The sequence below is a fragment of the Manacus candei genome, unplaced genomic scaffold (genome assembly GCF_025592945.1).
Source record: "Manacus candei isolate 608988 ecotype Guabito, Panama unplaced genomic scaffold, ASM2559294v1 h1tg000014l, whole genome shotgun sequence".
Classification (NCBI taxonomy): domain Eukaryota; kingdom Metazoa; phylum Chordata; class Aves; order Passeriformes; family Pipridae; genus Manacus; species Manacus candei.
The window spans coordinates 77913549-77919548 of record NW_026138062.1 but is presented as its reverse complement, the minus strand read 5'-3'; positions in this window follow the sequence as shown (position 1 = coordinate 77919548).

Below are 6000 nucleotides of genomic sequence, written 5' to 3'. Positions count from 1 at the left end.
GTGTCAGAATGCTGTCTGCATGTTCTGGAAATTCTGAGACTGAAGCTGCACATTTTCCAATAGCAGTGATGCATTGATTTAGACTGGATCCTTTTGACTCTTAGAGTTTTTCAAGTGCTCAACCAGTTGTACTTAGGCTTCACCTGGACCAATCTCTGGTGATGCTAGAGAAGTAAATGAGGCTGGAATACCAAAACTAGAATACAATAAATCTACATCCATTCAACAAAATACCAAAAACATATCTACTAGGAGTTTGGACAAACATTCCCAAACACAGACAAGAGGCCAAAGGAAGAGATCATAAGGAAGAGATCATAACAAAATGAGTCGTGTTTTCTGCATTGCTTATGAGAAAACAAATGCCCAATACATTGTTTTGGATAACTCCTTTATGGAAGAAGCACAAACCAAGTTTGGAAGCACAGACCCACTCTGAGTTCAGCCTTTGAAACACGGATTAAAGCAGTCTGTGCCACAGAGGCATTAGTCAGCTCTGCCCTGTTCCTGCTGCTTGAAGACATCTGCTTTGGATTTCCTTGGGACTACTGCAAAATTGCTTTCAGCTATAAATTTCCAGTCAGTTTTTTGTTTCATTGGGGTTTTTTTGTTCTTTTTTTTTTTTTCTTTTTTTTTTTCCCCCCAGAAAATGAAAGACATAAGTGGCATCTCACTGGCTGACAGGTCACTCCTGGGCCCAGCCAAGGCTGCGTGTGCTGCTCTGAAGAGGGACTGTGTCTGTCTAGAACAGAGCTTGTGGAGCTCTGGTTGGTGAAGGTGAATCCCATCACACATATTGCTGCTTCAGTTACCAGAGAAGAAACTAAACAGGCAGGTTATATCAACTTCGAATAAAATTTTCAAGCCATCTGCTGTCGGGGTGGTTAAATAAAGTACTTGGGCTGAGCTGTGCAGTTTGATGCACAGTTTGATGTATTTAGACTGAATAATCAGCAGAAACCAAGGCTGGGATTATGTGCCATTCATGAAAGGGAAGATTTGGAGCAGCTCAACCCTGGGGCAAAGGAATGTCCCTGGAAGAGAGAAGGATGATTCCAATCCCTTCTATGACATATTTTCATGCCATAGCAGCATGAGTGGCTTAAAAGACCTCGAGTAAGTGCTGTGTATGTACAGGCACTGGTTTTTTCCCTTGTGCATGAATAGTGTCCCTTATCAGGTTTGAGGTTTTAGTTCTAGTTTCCTTAGTGGGCTCTCAGATTTCCCGTCTGACTTGGCAGTGGTGCCCTGGCTGGACTCCTGCCACCCCCTCTTTGGATCCACAGCCAAAACCCCAAGTGGCCCTTGTTTGGTTATGCCATCAATTAACCTTATTGCGAAGAGCAACCTCCCCAACACTCAGGGCCGTCCAGACTTTGCTTTTCGGGTGATTTTTCTGTGTCCTGGTTAGTCTTTGGAGCATTTATTCCTCTGATGTTAATTCTGGATTGTTGTTTTCTTTCCACTGGGCTGGCCAGAGCTGCCAGGTCTCAGAAATGGGAGCTCTGCAAACAGTTCAAGCAATGCAAACAATGCAGGGATAGGAACAAGTGACTGTGAGTCACAGCTCCCACACTCAGCTTCCACCTCCACTGCTCCCCTCTGGTAACTCCTGCAAGGCTCAGGCCCAGCCCTCTGCAGAGCCCAGGAATCACTGCCTGCAGTGCAGTGCTTTTGGCACCCAGAGAAGAAAGGGGCTTAGGTATTCAAATGCTGCTAATTAATTTACAGGCTGTAAATCAATAAATGATAATGATTAATTGGCTGTAATTTCCATTCATACCCGGTGACGACAGCGAGTTGCTCTCCTCCAGACCTCTGCCCTCCCGTCAATGCAGGTCACATGAAATGTCATTCAAGGCAGAATTTATAGGAAAAATGAACAACAGAGGTCCTGCTGTCTCTGCAGCAAGGGAGAGCCACCTGCAAGGCAGCAGGACACAGCTAAAGGGAAGCCATTCCAGAAGAGAGGCTGCCTGTTTTGCCTCACAGACACAGCTGATAACTGGGTAGAAAAAAAAATGGTGACAACAAAAAAAAACAAACAGCAAAAAGCACTGTCCTGCAGCCTGTACCCACATGCACCCCAGGCTGCTCAGGCTGCCCTTGTGCTCTCTGACACTTTGCAAGAAGAGTAGACCTAAAAGTAGCCCAGGAAGAGAGGATCTGCCATCTTGCCCGACCTCTGCCTGCACCCCAGCTGACTTCTCGTGCCCACCTGGGCTTTTCCCAGGTCACCCCGCCGGGGACAACACTCTCACTGTGAGAAAAACGTAGTACTTGGGTGACTAAATCGATTATCCCTTCTGCAGGTGATAATCAGAGAACTGCTTATCTGTTGGACATCCCCAGCCAGAGGCAGGCAGCCAGGATTCTGTGTGAGTAACATTGCTGACTCACCAGCAGCCCCTGCCCTGCCCTGCTGTCCGGCCTCTCTGCACCCTCCCAGCCCACCTCCCCTGCCCAGGGGAGAGCAGAGGGCTGTGCTCTGTGCCAGGGGGAGCTGACCCTCAGCCCTGCCCCATCCACCCTGTGCCCACGGGGCAGGGACAGCCAGGGCTGGGTCACTGCTCCTCGCCAGGAAGGACTGGGCTGCCCCCAGGGCAGTCCTGGGCTGGGACACCCACTCATTTATGGGAGCTGACTGCAAAACTGGCTCCATCCTTGCTTCCTGCTTCATCCACAGCCACCAAACCTTGTCCTCCTCCAGAGGCTGCTGTCCTGCAGGCACCACAGTTTTCCGCAGGACCCTGAAGGGAAATGGGGCTGCCAGTGCTGACTAATCGTGCCTGATGTGTGGCAAGGACTCAACCTCTATCCGAAAGCACCCTGCAGGGGCAGCAGGTCTGCTGCTGAGCCCCCTGGGTTGTGTTCCCTGCTCCAGCCCTGTCTCCTTCCCTCCATTGCAAAGAGGAACTGCTCTTCAATGTCCCTAAGTATTGCTAAACAGCAGAAAGGTGCTCTCCCTCACAACATGCCAGGGTCCAGCTCCCTCTGGGGAGCCCCTCATCGGTTTTCCTGACCCAAGGGAGGGAGGAGGGCAGCCATCCTGCCAGTGGAACAATACAGGGAAGTCCCATTCAGCTGAGCTTTGGCCAAGGAGCAGATTGTTGGTCTGGGTGTTAAACTGGAAACCTCAGGTTTAGCTCCTACCCTGGGGGACCTGGGGAATGGCCACTGCAAGGAAATTCAGCAAATGTGCCTTGAGGTGAGCGCAGAGCCCCCACTTTGTGCCCAGTTTCACCCCTGACCAGTGCAGAATGTGTTTGGTTGCAAACCTGGTGTGTGAGCTGCTGCCACACCCTGCAGGGGGGGGAGCTGTGTGCCAGTAGATATTTGCTGGATAAGGATGCTCCAAATGGAGCCTCCTCGTTATCTGGCTCAAAAGGAACGTTCCAAGTCTGTAAGTTATCAGTTTCAGTTGCTGCTTTGAAGTCTTCTGCACGTGCAGTGGATAACACACCCCCCAAGGTGATGGACCAAACAAGTGCTTTCATCCGTGCCTGGTGAGCCAGACCCCTCCACGGCGGGAATCAGCAGCGTCAGGAGAATGTATCTATAAAATAATTCTCCCCTGAAGGTCTGACCTCCCACCTTCTCAGGACTACAGTGATTTTTTTTTTTTTTATGCCTACGCTATGAACAGTCAAGACTAGACACCATTTCCCCTTGGTCTGCATCCTGTTTTTTGAGAACAATAGCTGCATTTTTGACAGAGTGCCAGCCCATAATTCATGCTTGCCTGCACCCTTTGGAGCACAGATTTGGCTGATCCTAGAGTAATTTAGTGCACTGAAATGACTGGTCCAATTAGAGCAGGTTTGGTTTTTTTTCTCCTAGTCGATAATATTATTTCTATAAATTTAAATGTTTTAGAAATAATAAACAAGGAAGGGAGGCCTCACCTCTTGATGAAATATGGGTGCACAAATTCCCTTGACTTAATCTCCAGTCCACTCAAATATGATACAGTTCAAAAGTTCAGCTTGGGATCAAACCTCGCTGAGTTTATGTCCTGTTCAGGACAGGCAGTTTGAAACAGAGAGAGGAATCCAGTGTGAAACAAGAGGAATCCAGTGTGAAACAGAGAGAGGAATCTAGTGTAAAACAGAGGGTGAGAGAAAGGCACTGGTCAACGTGGAGTAAACAAAACAGCTGGGGAAAAGTGCATTAAATAATGAACATTTTGTATAAAGCCTCACTTTTGATGGTGTCTCCAGCTTTCACCCAGATTGTCCTTTGAGCACAGTCCAAAAAGTTGCTGGATGCACTGAACCTGCTGAGCATTCCCTGTTGCCATCACCAGTCCCATACGTGTTTTTGGCACCCTTTGTAGAGGAAAATGTGAGCACCACCCACAGCAGTGCCCTCACTGATGGGACACAAACTATCCCACCAAAGGGCTGCTCCCAGGCAGGAACTTGGATGTGCTGGTTAAACTGTTCTGGGACAATTTTCCTTCATTCATGGAGCAAGAAGGACTCAGGCACTCAGGCTGATCCGAAAACCCTCCAGGATAATAAGAGTTGTCTCTGAAGGCCTGAATAATTTGCATTCCAACATGTGTAATTCCAAGCTGACAGGAGAGTATCCCTGCAGAAAGGCTCCTCCAGGACACAGACACTGCTGGGTTCCTTGGGGCCAGGGTTGATCCCAACATCCATTTACACCTCTGCCAGCAGTGAGACTGTAAAAACCCACCCAGCACTTGACTTACATTTTCTCTATGTTTCTTCTTTCTTCCATGCTGACTCAGAATGTTTAAAACATCCCTCTGTGTTTACATGCTTTAATTCTCCCCCTTCTGCTGTGAACCAGTTCTCACAACCTTTCTGCCCATTTTTCACACCTTTCCCAGTCGCTGCTGGACCTCCCTCGGAACCCTCTCACGGCATCTGGGTGCAAAACTTTGCCAGGTTTTCTAACCTCATTCCTGAGACCAGGGGTGTCGAGGGGCACACCTGGGAGCTCTGCAAAGCAAGGCAGCAGAAGGCAGAGAGGAGCAGCTGCCACGGGGTCGTGGCTCACGACCCAATGAATTAGCCCCTGTCAGCATGCAAATGTCGCTGGATGTCATCTCAGCCCGTCCCTTTTGTCAAGGAAAACATGAACATGATTTAAAACTGCTTTTAAACATGATTTGAACTGCTTCACAAACAAAGAGAGATGCAGACAGTTGTGAGGGCTTGGCTGGTGAACGGGCTGTTAAGTTGACCTCATTCATTTACAGCTGAGACATCCTCAAAAACTGCACTGGTTTAACCAGAAAAATAACTGCCATTCCTTCCCCATGTGCACAGCAGGTTGTGTCTTTCTTTCAGATTCGTGGGATATCTGAAAAAGTGCAGTGGAAAAGCAAGGGACTTTTCAATGTTTGTATGGAAAATTTAGCCTTTATTATCTGAATAAAGGGTTATTCTTATTGGAGGAGGGAAGTCAGGGAGACCTGCTCATTTTATTTCATCAATATAAAGCAAGATCTTTCTTTGAGATAAGCCTTTATTCCCATAACAACTCTTGCACAAGAGCAAGATCCCAACGAGCAAGTTGTGAAATAAGAAGTGGTAAAGAAAAAACACGGTCTGGGTGCTGAGAGGCTGGGCACTGCCAAGGCCACACCTCAAATCCTGGGGTCACTTCTAGGCTCCTTACTCCAAGAAGGACATCGAGGGGCTGGAGGGTGTCCAGGGAAGGGAATGGAGCTGGGGAAGGGTCTGGAGCACCACCATTTTATTTGATGTTCTTCCTGTGCCCCAGCACTAGTTGATGTGTTAAAACATGAGGAGATTTATATAGTTTCAACAGCCTAATATTTTATGCCTGTATTACCTTGGTTTATTTTGCTTTGTTTTGTTTTAGTGATGACTGGGAGGGATGTTATTTAGCATTAACTGATTGAAACATTTCCTTATCCTCTCTAGAACAGAGATAGTAAAAGCAAACTGAATGTTTATTTTATTGTATGAGCATGTGCTTTCTGCTGTAGGAATATCTGAATTC